Consider the following 23,695-nt stretch of genomic DNA (forward strand, 5'->3'; position numbering starts at 1 on the left):
TTATTAGTTCATATCGTACTTATAATTCAGGTAGGCTATTAATACATGATTATTGATGTCCTGTTATTGTAAAGCGTAAACATCTGTAATTTCTACATTTAAAACTAATTTGACAATAATTTGTCAATAGAAATGTTTAGAGCTATGCACAGAGCTGAATGATATTACAGAAGAGCTGCAGGTTGCAAATATCACAACTAGCTATTCTATTCTCAACTTGACTCAGAGCCATTCATTAGATCCACCAGTTCAGCACTACAGACTGTGTCTTTAGATAACCACTGGAGCAGTAGCAAAATTGTCAAGAAAAGATGAGAAAATGATTGAGAGCACAAGATATGTAACTGTGGATTTAATATATATATATATATATATATATATATATATATATATATATATATATATATATATATATATATATATATATATATATAGCCTATAACTTGCATATGTTGCGTTAAAATCGTATTCAATATTCAGACTAAAAGAAAAAGAAAAACAGTAAATGAAAATGACACCCACTATCACAGCATGATTGTTTACATGAACATATGGTATAGTAACAAAGCGAATAAAGAGTCTAATGTTTATAAACAGTGTAAAACCTCAGTTGAAAAACAGATAACAGTTGCATTACAACAACAACAAAATAGGAGCCATATTATAATTGCATTTGAACAAGCAAAGTCTTTCTTTCTCTAAATTTAAAAGGAGACAAGTGGTATAATAAAATGAAACAAAACATTTATTATGAAAAAAAATTGTAAATGTCTTTAGCCAACTGTATTATACTCTGAAGGAAATCATTGTTCCTCTCAGCTTGAATTCTTGCCATTTCAACTCGATGCTTTGCCAATACCTTTTGCATTTCCTGTAGTTGTTCCCCTTGATATTGAACATTTAGAGCCTCCATCTCGCTCTTTTGTTCTTCTTCACTCTCTTTCAGGATTCGTTGTTTCTCTTTTTCGATTGCTCTCTCTGCCTTCTGAAGCATGTCATTAGTGTACTATTCACCACCATTATCACTAACCATTTCATCAATATTGTGTAGGAGCTGCATAACCTGTTCTGAGTCCTGCTTCATATTATCAATCCCAAAATATTGTCCCCTGCATCTCCTGACAAATTCTCGTAGTTCTGGATTACTGTGCACAAATGTTTTAATGTCCTGCCCTTTAAGTTGATCTCCATGAGTGAACACTGCTATGGTGTAATTTAATGCATTTTTACCAAATAACCTTTCAATGTATTCTAGTGTTCTTGCATTTTCTTCTGTGTACCTTTCCAATTTCAGAACAATTAGAAAGGCATGCGGACCAGGAGCAGAATAATACACTTCTTAATTTCTTTCTCTGCCCGTTTTTTTCTTAAACTTGTGTCAAAAAGACCAGGAGTGTCAATAATTGAAATTTTTCTTCCATTAATAATCCTAGATTTCTTTTTACATTCTCGGGTTACAGATGAAGGTGAAAGATTGGATTTGAAGACTTCTTCTCCCAGGATGGTGTTTCCTGTAGCACTTTTCCCAACCCCCGTCTTTCCAACCAGGACAATCCGGAGCTCACCTTTTGGTTCTGTTAAATAACACAAATCATTACATTCAAGGCTTATTATTGATCTTCTGTTTTCTGTTATTCAGTAATTTACATGACAGATAAAATAATTTCATTTTAAATTTATGCTATGTTTTGTTTATGCATATAAAGCACAAAAGCTTGAAAAAGAACCACCAATTGAGGATAGGACACTGATTTTTACCAGTTTCATTTTCTTCAAGATCACCATTGAGATGAGTTTTGGTCTCAGTCGTCCTAATCTGCAAATAAATATATTGAGGTTGAAATATATTTATGTGTGAAATTAAAATATCACTAAAATAGGTCTGATCCACTTTTGTTTTCAAAACACTAATACCTGACTGTATTCACCCTCAATGCCACAAATATATAATTACTGCACACACACACACACACACTCACACACACTAAAATCAAATATGGATTTGGGGATTTGGATTTGGGGAAAGGGGCAGAAAGATGGTATGCAAATAATTTAAGTTGTAATTTAAAGAAGTAAATTTGATTGACAAAATAAATTAATGTACAAAAAATAAACTGATGTCCATAGTTTTTTTTTCAACTGATCCTGGTAAAAGAGGTAGAACATCCACAATTTCCCTTTTTGCATGAACAACCACGTTTTGTATTAGTTGTTTTCTTTGATCAACTTTAAGTAACATATCTTTTGGCTCAAACTTACTTTCTAACAGGAATGACAGGAATATTGCCCTAAGGCTTTTCATATTTAGGGCCAGATTTACTAACAGCTTGCACTAGTGCAAGCCCTCTTTTGGTGTTAAAAAAAAAAACACTGTCAGGATTTACTAAAGACAGTGATAAATTAGCACTAAAAAGACTGGGACAAAATTTCAGGCCAGGAAATGTCACACCCTTCCAGGCCATCCCATACACCCACAACAAACCAGAACCATATTTTTTGTATGATCATCACATAAAAAAGGTTTAAATCTTTAGGCTGAAGCCGTGCAAAATAATGAAAGGTTCTCTCTTGAAATGCACCTTCACTTCACTTTTCCTTTTCTTTATTTTACTTTTCCCATATCTCTCTGACTCGACTCGACTCGACTCGACTCTCCCTTGGGGCAGTCGTGTCCTAATGGAAAGAGAGTCGGACCTGTAACTGGAAGGTTGCGGGTTCGAGTCTCAGGTCCGGCAGGAATTGTCGGTGGGGGGAGTGAATAACCAGCGCCCTCCTCCACCCTCAATACCACGACTGAGGTGAGACCCTTGAGCAAGGCACCGAACCCCCAACTGCTCCCCGGGCGCCGCTGCAATATGGCTGGCCACTGCTCTGGGTGTGTGTGCACTTGGATGGGTAACATGCAGAGCACATCACTGCAATGTGTGTAAATAGTAATTACATGTAATTTATACTTTATCTTGGCAGATACATACTATTTGCACTCAGTATTGTTGTACATTAACAGGATGCAATAATAACATTATTATGTTTATTAAAAATATTAAATGGATGCCGCCTTGATGGGACAATAAAAGCCCTCTCTACACCTACCCCTAACCCTACCCAATAAATACTTTTATTATTATTAAACATTTCATTAGGCACTTTATTTCCACTTTTAGAACATTTTCTTATTTTTTATTGAAAGTAAATGCCTTTCCGATGTGATATGCTCTGCAAAAGGCGGATTTGATCCTGTGTCGAATTCGGGAATTATAATTTTAGTGCATTGGGGCAATTTTATATAATTAAAAAGGAAATAATATTCTAATTATTTTTCATATTATGCATATACATATCTTTGGTTGTTTTTGCGGATGACCTTGTTACATATGCATTTGTAGGAGTTTCCCTTTTAGCGCAAAATTTAGTGTTTAAAATGTAAAATGTTTGGTGTTTTGCATTATTTACCGCCAAAAAAGCATGTCTCAAACCAGACGCTAACGGGTAGATTGCGCTGGCCATTATGGAAATGATTCGGCTGCGTCTTTAATTTGCGCGTCAATTTATGAAATTGCGCTCTCATGCTAATTTGCCCTGTTTAGTAAATCTGGCCCTTAAATACCGACAGAAAAGACTGCCAGACCATCTCCAAGACTGCCACTCTTGTCCAAACAGTAGGCCTATATATTTTAGTCTATTCGGAACATAGAACAACAGCCAAAACCATATGCAATTATATTTTCATAGTGATAATTACCTGTAAACCAACTGCAACAGCATTGCAGAAAGACAGAAACCAGGTTCTGGATACAATCAGTTTCATTGTAGCTGTAGCTTGAGATTTGGATGTGTTGCTGTAAATATGTTGCTGTAAACAGCTGTAAATATTTGCAGTTTATTTGTAAAACTGTGTAATTTTACATAAATGCTAATTGCATTTTGTATTTTACATGCTAAAATGCAATTCTTTAAATTGAATCCTACCTTTGCAGATGTGTTGATCAGAATTTTTCGCTTTGTTTAGTTTTAGTGTCCTTGCTGTTATTTATATTTGGTATCATGTGAAGGGGAGGAGCCCCTACAACTGCATGCTCCATGCAGGTGTAGCGTCTGGGGTGTCTCTCAACTAGGATCAAAGTGATCAGAGATGCTTTCCTCCAAACAGCTCTGCATATAAATTAAATTTCTGCCCCACTGGCTCCAGAAAGGCTGGGACAAATTGCGCCTCCGACTGTTTAACGACCAGTTCGAATGTGACCAGGAGAGACTTGATGGCCCTTTCTGAACTTCAATCAGATCTTAATCAGCCAGAACAGTTCCCTCACATCCTTCAGTCTGGAGGGGCCATGGGGGGGGGGGGGGGTGACTCTAACACAAACACACACACACACACACATAAGCATTCCCCTCTATTTAGCCTTTAATTAAACTAGCCCAGAAATTACATATATGATGATTTCTTAAGTGTATGCATGCTCCCTATATTTCTTATGCTTGTGTGATGTAAGAGCGATCTTAAACACTCCAAATTGCTCTATATAGAAGATGCACTGCCTTCATGTCTGTAAACCCAGGCATGTCTGATGTCTAAATGCTCCTCTTTCTCTGTCTCAGTCAATGGTACAAAGTATATGATTATGAGATGTACCACTAGTATGGTTAGGTCTTTGGAGTGAAACTTTACTAATTCTGGCTCCCAGCAACAACATTCCATTGAGTAATAAAGTCCGAACAAAGAAACTCTCTCCCGCCTGAAATTCACACCAACGATTGGTGGCCGCAGAGAAAGTGGGCGTAGTTAATGGACGTTAAAGGACAGAAACACCTACACATTGGGGCGCAGTCATCTTACAAGGACCCGACGAGACAAATTCCCTTTTTCCTCCCATCTCATCAGCGCGGCTCGCGGGTTTCGACCTGCGAGCCGGCGCGGTCCAGCCAAGCTGATGTTTCCTTTGAAGATCGACGCGCTCCGCGACGCAGTCAGCGGACGCACTTAGCTGGACGAGATGAACTTCCCTTCCAAGATGACACCTTTAAAAGTCCCGCGGACCAACGAAGCTCTGGAAGAACCAAACGGAGAGAACGCTTCAGCACGCAAACTCTCTGAGAAACGCCAACGCACACATCTTGCTTTACACAACACCAAGAAACCATGCAAGTATCAATTCTACCGAAATTTAGATGCGTTTTAAAGATTGTACCCCTGTTTAAGGTGATATTTCTTGCTGGCTCCAATGGTTTTGTCTGGGAAGGTGTCGGATCGGACACGATCTTACCCTCCTTCCTTTCCTTTCCCTTCCCCTCATCCTCCTCTTTACTTTCCACTATTCTGTAAATACATGTATTCTTTATGTAGTCATATGTAATCGTAGTAATCTTTATTAAAACCATGATATTCACGTTTTGATTGTCATTGTTTGCTCACGGAACACGAGTCCCTTTAATGTCAGATCTAAGCTACGAGCTCTTATAAGCATCGTTGAATGCTTTAATTAATACCATAACTCGGAAAGTTTGTCCTTTGTGGCCAGAGGGATAAACTTCCCGAAAATTGGGTAGGAAGAATAGACCTGCACTGTAAGAAAAAATACATCATATCTACTCAATAAAAATGAGGCAACAGATTACAAGCAATATTATTAATTAAATTTCACAAGGTTTGGTATTGAGTAAATATTAATTAAATGAGACCCTTAATAGTTATACATTTAATATTAGTAGATTTGAATAGAAAACGGTACAGAATTAATTATAACCTAAACAAAAATATTGAGTTGATTTGAAAAAGATAAACTCCCTAATGTGTAAATAGTACTAATAAAAATTAATTAGATTTTACATATCATAATTGAGTAATCATCATCTACATTAATCTGCACACTGATTTGAATTTAATCAATGCAATTAATTAAATCTAAATATTCATTTCTTATAAAAATGGCCCAGAAAATACAGAATTTAAATACTCAAGAATTTTAGAAAGCAAAGATAAAGTGACTTCAGGTGTTGTTAGTTCCTTGTTGACGACTAAATCAGAAGTCTAGAATCTGATGTTGTGCTTTTGAGTTTTATGTTCTTGTTTGGCAAATAAGAATTTGTTTATATACTATGACCTTGTGAATCTGCTGTATTGACACCAATAGCAATAAAAAATCACAAAGATGAAAAAAAAAGCAGTTGCACATTGTTTTGAGAAAATATTTCTCATAGTCACACACAGACATCAAGATTTTGCATATGAATCACAACAACGGTGACGGTGACAATCAAGCATGAGTTTTGTACTTTGAAGCTACCCATCATGCATTGCAGCATTAAGTTTTGTTTGTTATGATTGTCACCGTTGTTGTGAATCATATGCAAAATCTTGATCTCTGTGTGTGACTATGTAAAATATTTTCTCAAAACAATGTGCAACTGCTGTTTTATCATCTGGATAAGTGATTATTTTATTGCTAATAGTCCCGATACAGTAGATTCTCAAGGTTATTGTATATAAACAAATTATTGTTTGCCAAACAAGAACATAAAACTCAAAAGCACAACATCAGATTCTAGATTTCTGATGATTTAGTCATCATCAAGGAGCTGACAACACCTGAAGTCACTTTATCTTTGCTTTCTCAGCCATAACTATTGTGTTTCACACACACAGTTACAGCAGCCAAAGAAAAGCGATCACAAATACGGGGACCAAGAGCCCAACTAAAGCAAACGCTTCCCACCACAATGGTGACTTCAAATGAAACATCAACATCTAAACCTCTGTTAATTCTCAGTAAGAGCTTCTGTAGATGTCTGACAGAAATAGTCAAAGTGTGTCTTATGTGTGTGATTAAGGGCAGCACCAGTGTCTCAGTGGGAAACACTGTCTCCTCACAGCAAGAAGATTCTGGATTGAATCCCACGATTCTCTCACGATCCAAAGATGTGTGAATTACAGATGATAAGTTGTCTAAAGTGTCTAAAGGTGTGAGCTAAGTTTCTTTTATTTCATGATTTCTGGACAAACACACACTGTCTGTGAGTTGCTTTGCAATTACAAATGGAAAATATGTCCATAATTTGAACTAGTTTTTAACCTTGAGGTTCCATGAACGTCTATATCAGACGTGCAGAGCACGTCAAAAACAGACGTCATAAAAACTTTCATTCTGGCTCCTCAGTGGACGTCTTTTCAACGTACGCCTTTGCTCAGTGGGTACATGCGTTCTTCTTACTAGCCCAGTGATAACAAAATAAGTTTTCTTACCTAAGTCAACCAGTTAAATTTAGCAAGATGAGCAATGTAGAAGAAAACGAACATTCACTGTCTGTAGCCTAACATTACTCTCTTGAAATGTCTGATAGGCCAGCTGACTTAAAAAAAAAAGGCGCACTTTCACAGGAAGTGCTTTTCAATTTAAATTTGCCCGATTACATTAATTTGAATTCACTCAATATTCTCTCCATTTGGGATTAGGTAAATATAATGCTTAAGTTTTATTTAACTACAATGGGTAGATTTTATTCCAACCATTTTTATTTGAAATTTAATTAAATATTTGCCTCAAAATCATAAACACTATTATATTGAATACATTTTAACCAAAAACATTAATTCAAATCTACATGACCACAGAATCATTTCTTACAGTGTGGTGAGTGGACAAGGAATCTCCGCTCGTCCTTTAAACGGAACGGAGAGGAATTTTGAATCAACTCCCTTGAGGTTATTCTGTGATTATTTAATATAGATATATCTGTAGGTAATTACAATAAATTGTTGTTAACCATATTTATATATATTATATTGCATAAATACCGAGGTGAGGTATTCCCATTTTGGGTGATTTTTGGAGATTGGTGATTAGATTATAACCCGTTATGATTAATCATAAATCCCTAAATATTAATACCCACAATTCCCTATTGAGCTAATTTTTAATTTAAATATATATGTAACCCTAATACGCTACATATTTTGGTGGAGAATGCGGGCACATTCTAAACTCTGTTTTGTGAGCAACTTTGTCAATTTTATGCGTATATCATTTGTGTTAATTGTTGTCTTATATGCGCGCTTCAGTGAGACAAGTCGCAATCGCAAACTCACGTATCTGTAACTGAAAAGCCCAAAGCTCATTTCAGTTAGTCCTATGTTAACAGCGTCTATTTTGGTCAAACATTTTGGTCACTGTTAATTGTTAAAAAGAAACTGCAGTTCATAATATTAAAACTGTCTCTGTAAAGGGAAAAAAACTTCTTTTGCAGAACATTTTAATATTATCAATTCCACCTGTTAGAACGAAGAAATCTTCTTTCAGCGTGATGCCACCTGTTAGAATGAAGAAATCTTCTTTCAGCGTGATGCCACCTGTGCGTGATGCCACCTGTGCGTGATGCCACCTGTTAGAATGAAGAAATCTTCTTTCAGCGTGATGCCACCTGTGCGTGATGCCACCTGTGCGTGATGCCACCTGTTAGAACGAAGAAATCTTCTCTCAGCGTGATGACGATTTGAGCGTATTCCTCTTATTCGTTTTGTAAAAGGCCTTATCAATCGCTAGCGATCTCACCCCCTTAGGTGGAGTTTTGGCATAGCTAACCAGAACGCACACCTTGCACAAATCAACCAGAAAAAAACTGCTGGCCAGTATCTGCTTGATGTGTGAATGGGAGTATTTTATTTTAACCTTGATCACGTTAAAATTTGTTGCAGAGAAAATGCTCTGTTCTACATTTGTGTGTATATGCGGTAAATAAATCCGTCCACACACTCTGTGCTTCAAAATTGGCACAAAGGAAATTTGAAAACAAATTCTCTTCACACTTGTGATTGCAGTTAAATTGCTGCGTTAGGAAGCTGGACCCTCCCCATTGTTGGACGCTCAAGCTTCATAATCACCTAATTTTGGGTAGTGTAATACCTCCGAGTAACACAAGGGGGCAGCCCGCTAGGTGTGCTGCACCTCTCAAATTACCCACGCCTGACTCCACTACGCCATCTTGTGGACGTCTGCAGATGTTTGCCTTATTAAACTCTCTCAAGCGAACTCTCGTTATTTTATTTGTTTACTATTATAATTATTTTCATTTATTTCCTGTTATTGCTATTGTTTGGTATCATTCAATCTTTCGGGTTCAATGACTTCTCACACTTATTGAAATTTGGTTTAAACAAAGTTTGAATTTGAATTTAAATTAAGTTCTCCTTTCAGCCAGTGATGCTACCTAAGGGGAATGGGCCCCTTTTGTGACATCTCCTGCTAAGTCAGTTTCCCTTTCTTTCCAACACAGTCTCACTCCCACTCGTCACATATTGACGCTTGGTCAGGACCCCTCGTCGTCACTTTTTTACGTCCAGGGTACCCCTTGAAAGGCATTTTTCGACATTAAGGGTACTGCAGTGATTCCAATGAGACACCTTTGGCGTCATACACAGACGTGTTGGGCATGTGAATGTTATCACGATGTAATTATTTATTGGGTTATACTTTTTCCATTATGACATGTTGGAGTATGATTCTCAATTTAATCAGCCAGCATTATTTTATTTACATTTATTGATTTGTATTTACGCTATTCAGACACGTTTGAAAGTAGCCCAACCCCGCCCCTTAACCTACCCATTTGCGTTATATGATATAAAACACAGAATATAACAGACAACATGCACACTTTATTGAAAAATGTCAAGTATTCCAACTGTTCCGAGGCCAAACGATTGATTTATGTGAAGAAAAGACCCAAAAGCGATCTGCGTTTCCATCCGCCCCGCGGCGTCATAGTGAAGACGAACTGGGAACTCCATTGCTTTCAATGGGAAACCTTTGCCGGTATTCTATCGGTATGAAATCTCGCTGAAGAAGTCTCATTCAGAATACATCGCGATGTTTGGCATCAGTGCACCTGGGCCACATGTTGGTGAGTAGCCATGAATGTTTGATATAAAGTATTTTCTGTCGTTATTGATCAGATTATGTTCAGTCACTGCATTATATCTTTCATTTCCACTCAGGCTTCGCTTTTCTTTGCTTTCTAAATCAACACACCTTGCTAATAGGGCGATTAAACACTGTCACGTGACGTGCTATAGACCTTTTAAACAGTTATTCATATTTAATAATAACAACTAGTGTAGTTCCAACGTGGCATTTGTAGTAGAAGCACAATAAAAACAACCTTAGTTGTAATGTGATGTTTGTTGTAAATAGACAGTTACCACAACACTTACCATGCTTTTACCACAGTATTGGTAGTTTTAATGTGATTTTTTTTGTAAATAGACAGTAACCACAACACTTACCATGCTTTTAATGCCTTTTAATGTAAAATCCAAATATTGTGATGTAAATAGTACCTTGTACTGTATATAATGTATGTGTTATATATTATGACTTTTTCTCTTTTTTTTTTTTTTGAACCTGAAAAGACCAAAAGGGCCTTTCGGACTCCGTCAGCCCATTCTTGTTCATGGAAAAGTAATGGAGAAGACCGAAAGCAGCAACAGCAAATATTTGCAATGGTATGTGTTTGTTTGAACTCTTTATCAAGCATTTGTTGTTTCTTAAACATATTCTTACAAACCCCATGGCTCAATCAGTGAGAACATATTCTTAATAATTCACAAGATTTAACAAGCTGTCAAATTCATATGATACTCGTACATATTTGTACAAATACTCGTACATAATCCTGCAGCTTTTACTCCGACTCCTGCCATTGGCTACAGCCTCAATTCCTGTACATATTTATCATGATTTTTGTAAATCAGTTGCGCCCCTTCTTGGAAAGCAGTCCCAGAAAGAAAAGTTTATATTAGGTCCAATGTATTCTTTAAAATGATTACAAATTGGGCCATTGGGACCTCACCTCATGACCTACCTCTGTTTGCAAGAGTGGAAATGCTCACATAACATCAGATATTCTATTATTTTTTCATCAGTTGCACTGCTGATAACGTCCCGTTTGCATGTAAATAATTTACGTGATCAAAAGATCAAGTAAATAATCAACATTTTTAAACAAATTCATATGTGCTACTAAAAATATACTTTTAATAATGGAAATGCACACCTATCAGTGAACTTGTTTCATAAATGTATTTAACATTTAATTATGCAACACTTTTTAAAGAAAGAAACAGTTATGTATGAAATCACAACTTGCATGCAATGTAATGAAATTTCCTTTCTTTCTGTTTTGCAGGATTACTTGCAGATTACTTTTATGAGCCAACCCTCACAAGAGCTACTACTTAGTTGTAGTGAATCTTGCCGTAATCAGGTAAATAATATTTTTAGTATATCAGTATTTACTCATGAAATGCTCCCCTGAATCGTATGTAAATTCATTTTATTGTAACTGTCTTAATTTATATGTTTCAAAAACAATAGTAATTGCAAATAGAGTAAGTGAGACTTTCTTGTTTTACAGCAGAGAAAAAAGACCAGACCCTTATATCGAAGCAAGCTAATCGAATAAGTCCTTTGTTTAGGGTGAGGAAGGAACATGGCCATCTTCTGCCCAAAGACGGCAGAAAAGTGCGCAAGTCCATTGGTATGTCTTGTATTGATGTATTGCTCTTGAAACAAGTGACAGAACAGTATGTTGTCTTAAAAGAAATCTAGCATCACTGGCAAAGGCTAAAAAAGAGACCATGCCTTTCTAAAATATATTTTTAAAGATCTGCTGTTTAAAAGGTTGCTGTTGATATGGGTAAAATATTTTTTGTCAGTACTTGGCTAATATTATGTGCTGCAATATTATATACATAATGCTCCAATGTGTATATTATATAATGTACTGACTGCGGCTTTGTAAATTTAAATTAGGAATGGGCAACTCTGGGCCTTTTGAAATGGAGAGTTTACCTCCAAGACTAATCGAGCATGCCTGGAATTTGTAACTAAAGTCTTCAGGTTTACTTATAGATAATTATAGGCAGGTGGGTTTGAGGTTGGAGCTAAATCTGCAGGACAATGGATGCTGAGGCCCAGAGTAGCCAACCACTGCTTAAATCATGCAGAACATATGCTAACCTGACTACATTAAATTTAATTTGAATTGTGTTTTTTCTTTTACTTTTAGACCAGGACTGGAGAATGCCTGACAATGGGATGTTACAACTTCTTCCTCTGGTTGAGAAAAGGCTACACCACATCAGTGACCACATCATCTGTTTATCAATTATACACTATATCAGTGGTTCCCAACCACGTTCCTGGAGGACCCCCAACAGTGCACATTTTGGATGTGTCCTTTGTCTGACACACCCACATCAGGTCTTGGAGTAGCTACTAATGAGCTGATAACCTGAATCAGGTGTGTTTGATTGAGGAGACATGCAAAATGTGCACTGTTGGGGGTCCTCCAGGAACGTGGTTGGGAACCACTGCACTATAGGGTACAAGTGGGCAAACTGTTTAGAAGAAGAAGAACAGGATAGAACATGAACATGATAGAGGGAAGAACAAGAAACCAGTCTAGCTGTGATAATGAATCATTATTTTTCAACACAATATCAAATCTGTTCCCTTTCAGTCGGTCACGTTCGACGTACGTCGGAACTGACCGACGAATTGGGATCCGTTTCAGAGACCAATCTACTTCGAGTGTATTAAAAACGAGCCAATGGACATTGGCATGCGGTGCACGCATTCCACGCGCCGCCCCGCATTGCGGGTATAAATACGGAAGTGGAAGTACCGCATATTGCTTTCAACTTCGGAGCCGAGCTTTCATGCTTCCTGCGAAGAGTGTGTTCTACGAACGAGTTTCAAGACATTACGAGAGAAGATCAGCTTACCTGTTCCTGTGTCGGTGTGACGGTGCTGTACAGCGGTGGTCGCGACCAGAAGTGAAACTGTTGGTTCGCTGGGCGTTTCCCTCTGAGTGCTTACAGCGGGCTTGCACCTTTAAACCGCTGTAAGCCGCGGCTATTCCCCTGTGTGCCTCGGCACGTTCGGAGCGGTTTTCTCTTCTCTCTGTCACTAAAAGAGCAACACGGTTTGACCCTGCGTCTTTTTCAAGATGTCATTCAAACCGTGTGTTTCTGGATGCGGTTGTTTCCTGTCCTCATTTGACGGCCACGATCTCTCTCACATATAAACATGTGTGATTGCGTTCGTGGGTGATCCATGCTCTCTCAGGAGAGCATGGTCACGTCGGCGCTTTGTTCGTCTCACCTTTCTCGTAAGGGCTTGAGCGTTCAGCGCGCCGTGTGCCGTCTCGCGCCGGCTGATAGCGGGGGTTGTCACGGCAACCCAGCGCGTCACTCGGCGCTCTGATGCGCGGTCGAGACTATGAAACCTCAAACGGGGTTGAGTCCCTTCACTTATTCCCCGATCTAGTTTCTTTTCTGGGGCTCCAGAAAAGGATTACTTTGGCTAATAAGCGCTGGTGACCTGAGGATTACAGTGGGGCTTCCCCGCCGAGTACATCTCTTCGGGCCCCCACTCCTCTATCGCATCACGAGCGTGCTGAGACTTTGTTTGTGGGTGGTTCATGTTCTCTCACGAGAACATGACCACGTCGGCGCGTTGTTCACCTTGCTCTTTCATATGGGCTGGATTGTTCAGCGCGCCGTGTGCCGTCAAGTCTGACGGCCACGCTCATTGTCTCACATGCCTGCTGGTAGCTTACAGATGGGATTGCTGGTCCTTTAAAAAAAAAAAAAAAGACAAAAAAAAAAAAAAAAAAAAAGGGGATCTAGCGTTTCATTTGGCGCTCTGGCGGAGGACAGATGTCAATTGCTGCATCGGAGAGAGGGCTGTTATGCGCTGGAAATGATAATGCTGAGTTTCCCACTATAATGGTGTGTGCTCATGCTGAATCAGATTCAGAGTTGACAGCAATGCTTTCCGGGGTGGCTGCCCGGATGTGCATTGGAAAAATTTAACAGCATGGAACTATTTGGTGTCAAAATATGGAACACCAAAAGGGCCATAACCTGTATAAGTTTTTCCCTCTCTCACTGCCCTCTGTCCTGCATGCATGAGGGTAGTCCCGACCCAGGGGTTATGCAGGAACTGCGTGCGGTGATGGACCTCGCTCTCCGGAGTGACGAAAGTCACTGCACGCTCCCTGGGTCAGGCGATGTCCACACCAGTGGTCCAGGAAGCTGGGGCTAAACCTGGCAGATATGCGTGAGCCCGACGAAGTTCGGTTCCTCATTGCCCCTATCTGTCAGGCTGGCCTCTTCGGCGACGCCAACGAGAACTTCGCCCAGCAGTTCTTGGTGGCCCAGAAGCAGACAGAGGTGGCTAAAAAAAAAAAAAAATAATAATAATAATAATAATAAAAATAAAATAAAAAAATCTGCCCCGACGACCAGCTGCTGCCTACACCCAGTCGTCGGCCGCAGCACCTCCATCTGCTTGTCGCCGAGGGCGCCACCCTGCGTCCGCCTCCACCCAGGCAGCAGGTGGCCGGGCGCAAGGGAGGTGCCCAACCCGTCCAGGGTCCCGCGAGCCTGCTAGCAAGCACAAGGGCAAGCGACCCTGAAACGGGCAGCCCAGCGAGAGAGGAATTGCTCGGGGAGACGGTGTCCGCACCCCTCCCTCCCCCGGAGGAGGACCGGGGGGGAGAATATTTTTTTTTGGTTTCGGTCCTGCCGCTGGCTCCCCGGAGTCCAGCGGTACCCACATTCTCAGAGCAGTTCTTCCCTCCCTGAGCCCAGAGAGGGACAGGTTGGCAGTGTGCGACGCCCCCGGGCCTTGCCACTCCTTTCCTCCCCTCTCACCCCTCGCCAGGGGGCAGCAGATTGGGCACCGAGGACGCCCCCGGGCCTTCTCACCCACTCTCTGCCCCACCTGGAGTATTCAGGCAACACTCCGGGCCGCCTCCGGGCCTCCCGAGTCGGGTCTGAATACTCCACCTCGCTGCCTCACCCCGGGTACGTCTGTGGTGCCGTTGATCCCGCTAGTTCGGTCTCTGGGGGCCTGGCTAGGTCTCCCCAGGCCGTCTCGCTGGCTCATCCGTACCATCAGACTCGGCTATGCGATTCAATTCGCACGCCGGCCTCCCAAGTACAGGGGCATCCTCTTCACCTCCGTGCGGAGCAGCGATGCCCATGTCTTGCGGTCTGAGATCGATGTCCTGCTGGCGAAGGGCGCGGTCGAGCCGGTTCCTCCTGCCGATATGAGGTCGGGGTTCTACAGCCCCTACTTCATTGTACCCAAGAAAGGGGGTGGGTTAAGGCCAATCTTGGACCTGCACATTTTGAATCGGGCCCTGCACAAGCTCCCGTTCAAGATGTTAATGCAGAAACGCAATTTTCAGTGCATCCGTCCCCAAGATTGGTTCGCAGCGATCGACCTGAAGCCCTTCGGGCTGTCCCTGTCGCCTCGCGTCTCCACGAAAGGCGTAGAGGCAGCCATTGTTCCGCTCAGAGAACGCGGCGTTCGCTTACTCAACTATCTTGACGACTGGCTTATTCTCGCCCAGTCTCGGGAGCAGTTGTGCGAACACAGGGACATGGTGCTCAGTCACCTCAGCCTGTTGGGACTTCGGGTCAACCGAGAGAAGAGCAAACTCTGTCCCACGCAGAGGATCTCTTGTCTCGGTATGGAGCTGGATTCGGTCAGCCGGACGGCGCGCCTCACTCCGGAGCGCGTCCGGTCAGTGTTGAACTGCTTGAATACGTTCAAAGGCAGGACAGCGGTCCCACTGAAATTATTTCAGAGGCTCCTGGGGCATATGGCATCTGCAGCCGCGGTAACGCCGCTCGGATTGCTTCATATGAGACCGCTTCAACGCTGGTTGCACGACCGAGTCCCGAGATGGGCGTGGCAGAGCGGTCAGTACCGGGTCCTAGTTACTCCTTACTGTCGCCAAACCTTCAGTCCGTGGTCAGACCCCTCGTTTCTCCGGGCCGGAGTGTCCCTAGAACAGGTGTCGAGGCATGCTGTGGCCTTCACGGATGCCTCATCCACGGGCTGGGGGGCCACGTACAACGGGCACGCAGTTTCGGGTCTGTGGACGGGGCCCCAACTGCGTTGGCATATCAATTGCCTAGAGTTACTGGCGGTACGTCTTGCCCTGGCCCGGTTCAAGAAACCGCTTCGGGGCAAGCACGTACTGGTCCGTTCGGACAGCACTGCGGCCGTTGCGTACATCAACCGTCAGGGTGGTCTACGCTCCCGTTGCATGCTCCGGCTCGCCCGCCATCTCCTCCTGTGGAGTCAGAAGTTTGTGAGGTCACTTCGTGCCATTCACATCCCAGGTGCGCTGAACCAGACAGCCGACGAGCTCTCTCGTCAGTCGACACCTCCGGGCGAATGGCGACTCCACCCCCGGAGCGTCCAGCTGATATGGGACCACTTCGGAGTTGCACAGGTAGACCTGTTCGCTTCTCCGGACTCGACCCATTGCCAGTGGTACTACTCCCTGACCGGAGGTACCTTAGGCATAGATGCACTGGCGCACAGCTGGCCCCGGGACCTACGCAAGTATGCGTTCCCCCCCAGTGAGCCTTCTCGCACAGACACTGTGCAAGGTCAGGGAGGACGAGGAGCAGGTCTTGTTAGTTGCGCCCTACTGGCCCAACCGGACCTGGTTCTCAGAACTCACACTCCTCGCGACAGCCCCTCCCTGGCCGATCCCCCTGAGGAAGGACCTGCTTTCTCAGGGGCGGGGCACTCTATGGCACCCGCATCCAGACCTCTGGAATCTCCATGTCTGGTCCCTGGACGGGACGCGGAGGTTCTAGGTGGCCTACCACAAGCAGTGGTAGACACCATCGCTTCAGCTAGAGCCCCCTCTACGAGGCGCCTCTACTCTCTGAAGTGGAACCTGTTCGTCGAGTGGTGCTCTTCCCGCCGGGAAGACCCCCGAAAGTGTTCGATTAACGTTGTGCTTTCCTTCCTGCAGGATGGGTTGGATCGAAGGCTGTCTCCCTCCACCCTCAAAGTGTACGTCGCAGCAATAGCGGCGTATCATGATGCAGTAGACGGTAAATCCTTAGGTAAGCACGACTTAATCGTCAGGTTCCTCAGAGGTGCGAGGAGACTAAATCCTCCTCGTTCTACCTCGATACCCTCTTGGGACTTAGCCCTGGTGCTCAGAGCACTTCAGGGTCCCCCATTTGAGCCTTTGCAGTCTGTTGAGATAAAAATCCTGTCCATGAAGACAGTTCTCCTGATTGCATTGGCTTCAAGAGGGTAGGGGACCTGCATGCACTCTCGGTCGACGAATCGTGCCTAGAATTCGGGCCGGCCAACTCTCACGTTGTCCTGAGACCCCGGCCTGGATATGTGCCCAAGGTTCCTACCACTCCCTTCCGGGACCAGGTAGTGAACCTGCAAGCGCTGCCTTCGGAGGAGGCAGACCCAGCCCTAGCTTTATGTCCCGTCCGCGCTCTTCGCGCTTACGTTGACCGGACTCAAAGCTTCAGATCCTCACAGCAGCTCTTCGTCTGTTACGGAGGTCAGCAGAAGGGAAAGGCTGTCTCCAAGCAGAGGTTGGCCCACTGGATAGTGGATGCCATTGTCTTGGCTTACCAGTCCCAAGACGTACCTTGCCCGTTCGGGGTGCGAGCACACTCAACAAGGAGTGTTGCTTCATCCTGGCCGCTGGCTCAAGGTGCCTCGCTGACAGACATTTGTAGAGCTGCGGGCTGGGCGACACCTAACACGTTCGCTAGATTCTATAGCCTCCGTGTAGAGCCGGTATCTTCCCGCATCCTCGCCCCCAGTGGCCAGTAGCGCTAAGTGCCCGTTCTAAGTGTCGGCTTGCAACGCCACTCCCGCCCTCTGGGCCGGATACGTGCGTCTATCTTCTCCAGTTGTGTTCCCCGGAAACGGCTAACCCTGTCGAGCTCCTCCGTCACCCCTGCAGTGCCAGACGTTGCGGCCGTCTGGCGCCAGGCCTGCACCCGTATGCTTGTGGAACGTGTGTGTAGGCTGGGTTCCATATGTTGCGGTCCCCTCACGGCTACCCCATATGTGTATTCTCCACGGTATCTGCTACCCTGCTCGGTTAGCCCCGTGTCTTTCCCTCGACAGAGCCCGCTCTGTCATCTCTGGGATGTGTTCTTCCCCCCCTGGGATCAGGTTGGGTCCACCCCAGAGATTTTCCATAGTTGCACTACCCTAGGTTAGGTTAGTCCTGATGCGTATTTCCACCTCTCCTTCCATTGAAGGATGTGGCTCCGCAGCGTGCCATCTCCCGAGACGGGCACGCTTTCCCAGCGTTATCCTATAGTCACGCTGAGTGGGTCTTGCAGGAACAGCAGTGACTGTCCTTCCCTGCCGGGAGCCCTGACTCCCACTCCAACTTAGGAGTGGTCCAGCGAGCTCAGGCAGGGCGCTGGAAGGGCCAGCATCCCTGGCGTTTTGGTAGGGATCCCAATTCGTCGGTCAGTTCCGACGTACGTCGAACGTGACCGACTGAAAGGGAACGTCTCGGTTACGTATGTAACCCTCGTTCCCTGAAGGAGGGAACGGAGACGTACGTCCCGTCGCCAGGTGCTGTGCTTCAGCTGAAGGCCCGAGCCACTCTTCTCGGCTCCTCAGTTGAAAACAATATGCGGTACTTCCACTTCCGTATTTATACCCGCAATGCGGGGCGGCGCGTGGAATGCGTGCACCGCATGCCAATGTCCATTGGCTCGTTTTTAATACACTCGAAGTAGATTGGTCTCTGAAACGGATCCCAATTCGTCGGTCAGTTCCGACGTACGTCTCCGTTCCCTCCTTCAGGGAACGAGGGTTACATACGTAACCGAGACGTTTTCTGTATCATAGTTGACTGTATTGGATTTTGTGGCACTCATTTGTGTGGCTTCAGCAGCTGTGAATGGATTAATATGATCTTAATGTATTTTTGAAGACCCATTTTTATTTATCTTGAATCTAATTTTTCTTTGTGCTACTTTATCAACTGTATACTGTATCCTCCAATAAAGAGTTGAGTGATAAAGTATGGTGAATATTGTGTGTGGCGTTTTTAAAGTAAATACACATTTTATGAGTTGATTTAGGTTATCTAAGTAATTAACAATATTATTTTACTTGAAACATAAACATTTTTCATCTGGTTATATTATATTTGGTACAACAATGCACCAAAAAGTTGCATTTGCATGCTGTGACAATATGCCACTTTTCAGTGAAATAAAGGGAAGGATTTCAAACACTTCAAGCTTAACTGACGATGATCCATGTTGATAAATCAGGTACATCTACTACTGCAATAAAAATTAAAGCATGCACATTACCGATGTCAGGTACGTGAAAATACATACAATTTTGGCAATGTCTCTTTTGTTATTTTACTTAATGGTGCATTGTCCTATATTTAATAATAATAGTGAAGTGTAAATCTAAATAGTTTTTGTTTACACTGGAAACTGGATAATGGCAAGTTGTGGGTTCATCCATGATATTTATGGGTGTTTATCCATAAAATAAAATAAATATTAATAATTATATTACATTTCTTACAAATATTTCTGTATTTCATCAGATGGTCTCACAATACCCATCAAAACCTAATACAAGCATGATGTTAGAATAGAAAAGAGAAAATACTCTGATATTTAAATGTGACTCAAAGTTTGTTGTCCATGATGAGGAAAATAGATCTGTGTATGTTGTACTGCCCTTCCGCCCTCAGGGACCCAATGGAGGCCCCTGGAAGAGCAAAAAAAAGCACATTTCAAATGGCTGTTACTCAAAGTCTGGTTAGCGTATCACAGGGAAAATTGGCAGGACAACTGCTTATGCTATGTTTACTAAATAATGTTGGGCACAGTTTTCAGACAGATATGGAGAGCTGGCATAAAGGTTTTCTAAAAGTGCTCACAGTAAAATATCAAATTTCAGCCTGCCCCTCATATATGTCATAAAGGTTTACACAATGAACATAATTAGATATCCAGTTGTCCATTAAAGATGTCATCTACTTAACATTTATTGTCTCATTATTAAACGTTTTAAACTACATTACCCATATACCTTTGTCAGTGTATCAATGCAATGGGAAACATGGCGCCAGGGACGGATTGACAATCTGTGCGTTCTGGAAAAGTCCTGAACGGCCGTCCAACCGAGGGCCGTCACCCGGCCGTCGGCAAAAAAAAAAAAAAAAAAAGTCTAATAACGAAATATGAACAGCCAACAGCAGGGGCACTAATACGATCACTTATATGCTGCTATGTGCAAAAAAACCTAATCGTTTTAACCGAATTGATACGGGTGTCACGGCTCGGTGCATGAATTTACACGGAGAATACACAATATAAAAATAAATAAAACTTGCGCGAAAATGAATGCAATGCTGAACTACTGTTAGAGAGAGACGTGATGTGTGTGTGTGTGTGTGTGTGTGTGTGTGTGTGTGTGTGTGTGTGTGTGTGTGTGTGTGTGTGTGTGTGTGTGTGTGTGTGTGTGTGTGTGAGAGAGTGTGAGAGAGAGGCCCGGACGCGATGCCGCGATCGAACAGTGGAAACATAAAAACAATACATGCTTCATTTTGTCATTTTGTTCATACAGGACATCATTCAAACTGCAAAGTGTTTGCTTATATTTGTGTACACTCGCAATAAAACAAAACATTGTGCTTTTGTCAAACTGTAACCTACAACTGTCATCTAACCAAAATCTCTCTGTTTATTATTGTGGAATTGGCAAAGACCTGGTGGTTGTTTGTGAAAGCGTCACAGACAAAATTAATAGGGCCTAGCCATAGGTTTTGAGATGTCACTTGTTGTGAATACCTTGTCTGATAGTCTGAAAGTATTATGGCATAGTACATCCTTGCTAGTTTCTGTTGCGCACGGCTAGGGGCGAACGGCCGGATGATGGGCCTATTTGGGAGAAAGTCCAGGGCTGTTTTTTAGCCCCAGTCCGTCCCTGCATGGCGCTGTAGTTCATTGAAGTGTGCAGAAATGCTTAGGGTTAGGGTTGGGATCTCGGTAAAGGAGTAATTTCTCACAACATAGCGACACTTTATAGTTAACTTAACGTATTACTAACGTAACAAAAACACCAAAACATACTTTGTAACATGAAACGCCGTTTTATATCGGTTAAAAGATAGTCCAATCACAGCGAGTTCTGCGATAAAGTCCTAGCCAATGACAAGGCAGCAGAACAGAGGCGTCACACTTACTTGTCCATTTATGGAAAATGATGACAGATCTCATCCGGTTCCAACTGAAGGGATATCCTTAAATATTTAATATTTAGGCTGCTAAATATTTATTTCTTCTAATTAATTAATACAACTCACATTTTAAAACAAAAATCTCCTTTGTGTGGTTAAACTGATGCATAGATATATATGAAAGAGAAAACTTTCTCTCTCTCTCTCTCTCTCTCTCTCTCTCTCTCTCTCTCTCTCTCTCTCTCTATATATATATATATATATATATATATATATATATATATATATATATATATATATATATATATATATATATATATATATATGTGTGTGTGTGTGTGTGTGTGTGTGTGTGTGTGTGTGTGTTTGTGTGTGTGTGTGTGTGTGTGTGTGTGTGGTGTGTGTGTGTGTGGTGTGTGGTGTGTGTGTGTGTGTGTGTGTGTGTGTGTGTGTGTGTGTGTGTGTGTGTGTGTGTGTGTGTGTGTGTGTGTGTGTGTGTGTGTGTGTGTGTGTGTGTGTGTGTGTGTGTATATATATTAGATCACTTCTTTATGCCACTGTTCACCATCTGAACTCTTGGAATTAAAATAAATGTAACAAAAGCATAATGAATGCACACAATTTTGTAAGCATATTCCAATATTTAATGTCAAACAGTTTAAATACAAATGTAGCGGCCAAACTACTGCACAACAGTATAAAATAACCATGCTGCGGTACAAATAAAAGAAATGAGGTTCAACTTTATCTGAAAATATATTGGTTTCTTGCCTTTAAGAAATAAATAGGCAAAAACATTAAGAACATTTTACATTCTCAACTTTAAAACTATATAAACTATATCCTTGTGATTATTGTTCCCTTCTATTGTAACTAAATGAAAGGCCAATTCAAATAGTTAATGATTATTATAAATGTTAACCATTTTCAGTAAGAAAATGCTTTAATAAAATACATTCATGTTACATTTCCATTAGCAAGGTAGTGATATAATGAGACCATATATTTAGTTATGGTGGACATTAACTATAGTGAATACTATACCACTGTAATAAAAGGTTTAATGAATACATATTGATTTCAAAAGGTGTTCACTCTCACTATCTTCATTTGTTCAAACAAACACTGTTATACAAATGCATATATATGCAAATATACAAATGCAGATATATACATTGGAATATAGCATCATGAAGTCGATGGCAATAAATATGTCCTTTACTAAAACTCCTGATGAGCACTGATGCTTTTTTGATAAAGGCATAAGCAGACATCAAGTACAGTTTATGAATATTGATTCTGCATATATCGAAGAGATCATGAGGAGGAGTGGTACTCCACGTGAAGACTTTGAGAAACTGTGACATAGCAAAGGGTGCACCTCACTGGACATATCCTACGCATGCCCAAACAACAACACCCCAAAACAGTTATGAAGTGGACACCACCAGGAAGACGCAGGAGACAGGGAAGACATGAGACAGATGTTTCGTGAAGACCTGAAGAATGCAGGTGTTCCATGAGAAGATGTGAAGAACGTGGCCACAGATCGAATATGTTGGAGGACACATGTTGCCCAGTGTGCCCAGGACAGGACAGGACATGATGATGATGATGTTGTCCCTTTACATAACTGTAGGATTTCCTTCTGTAAAAAGTGTTGCATAATTAAATGTTAAATACATTTATGTAACAAGTTCACTGATAGGTGTGCATTTCCATTATTAAAAGTATATTTTTAGTAGCACATATGAATTTGTTTAAAAATGTTGATTATTTACTTGATCTTTTGATCACGTAAATTATTTACATGCAAACGGGACGTTATCAGCAGTGCAACTGATGACAAAATAATTGAATATCTGATGTTATGTGAGCATTTCCACTCTTGCAAACAGAGGTAGGTCATGAGGTGTGAAGAGACCTCCCCAATGGCCCAATTTGTAATCATTTTAAAGAATACATTGGACCTAATATAAACTTTTCTTTCTGGGACTGCTTTCCAAGAAGGGGCGCAACTGATTTACAAAAATCATGATAAATATGTACAGGAATTGAGGCTGTAGCCAATGGCAGGAGTCGGAGTAAAATCTGCAGGATTATGTATGAGTATTTGTACAAATATGTACGAGTATCATATGAATTTGACAGCTTGTTAAATCTTGTGAATTATTAAGACTTTGAGAACATGTTCTCACTGATTGAGCCATGGGGTTTGTAAGAATATGTTTAAGAAACAACAAATGCTTGATAAAGAGTTCAAACCAACACATACTTACCATTGCAAATATTTGCTGTTGCTGCTTTCGGTCTTCTCCATTACTTTTCCATGAACAAGAATGGGCTGACGGAGTCCGAAAGGCCCTTTTGGTCGTTTCAGGTTAAAAAAAAAAAAGAGAAAAAGTCATAATATATAACAGATACATTATATACAGGACAAAGTACTATTTACATCACAATATTTGGATTTTACATTAAAAGGCATTAAAAGCATGGTAAGTGTTGTGGTTCCTGTCTATTTACAACAAACATCACATTACAACTAAGGTTGTTTTTATTGTGCTTCTACTACAAATGCCACGTTGGAACTACACTAGTTGTTATTATTAAATATGAA

At 41.8% G+C, this 23,695-nt stretch overlaps 1 pseudogene across 1 annotated transcript in view; it reads right to left on the reverse strand.

Moving 5' to 3' along the window:
* Positions 1 to 212: 212 nt before the first annotated feature.
* LOC307124168 (GTPase IMAP family member 7-like) overlaps positions 213 to 23,695 on the reverse strand; it is a 29,114-nt pseudogene continuing 5,631 nt past the window's right edge. Inside the window, exons 3-5 of the transcript in view lie at positions 1,759 to 1,816; positions 860 to 1,574; positions 213 to 281 (exon numbers count right to left, since the gene is read on the reverse strand). The product of the transcript in view is annotated as a GTPase IMAP family member 7-like (transcript). The remainder of the gene's footprint in view (positions 282 to 859; positions 1,575 to 1,758; positions 1,817 to 23,695) is intronic.

Source organism: Gobio gobio (genome assembly GCF_949357685.1).
Source record: "Gobio gobio genome assembly, chromosome: 3".
Taxonomy (NCBI): Eukaryota; Metazoa; Chordata; class Actinopteri; order Cypriniformes; family Gobionidae; genus Gobio; species Gobio gobio.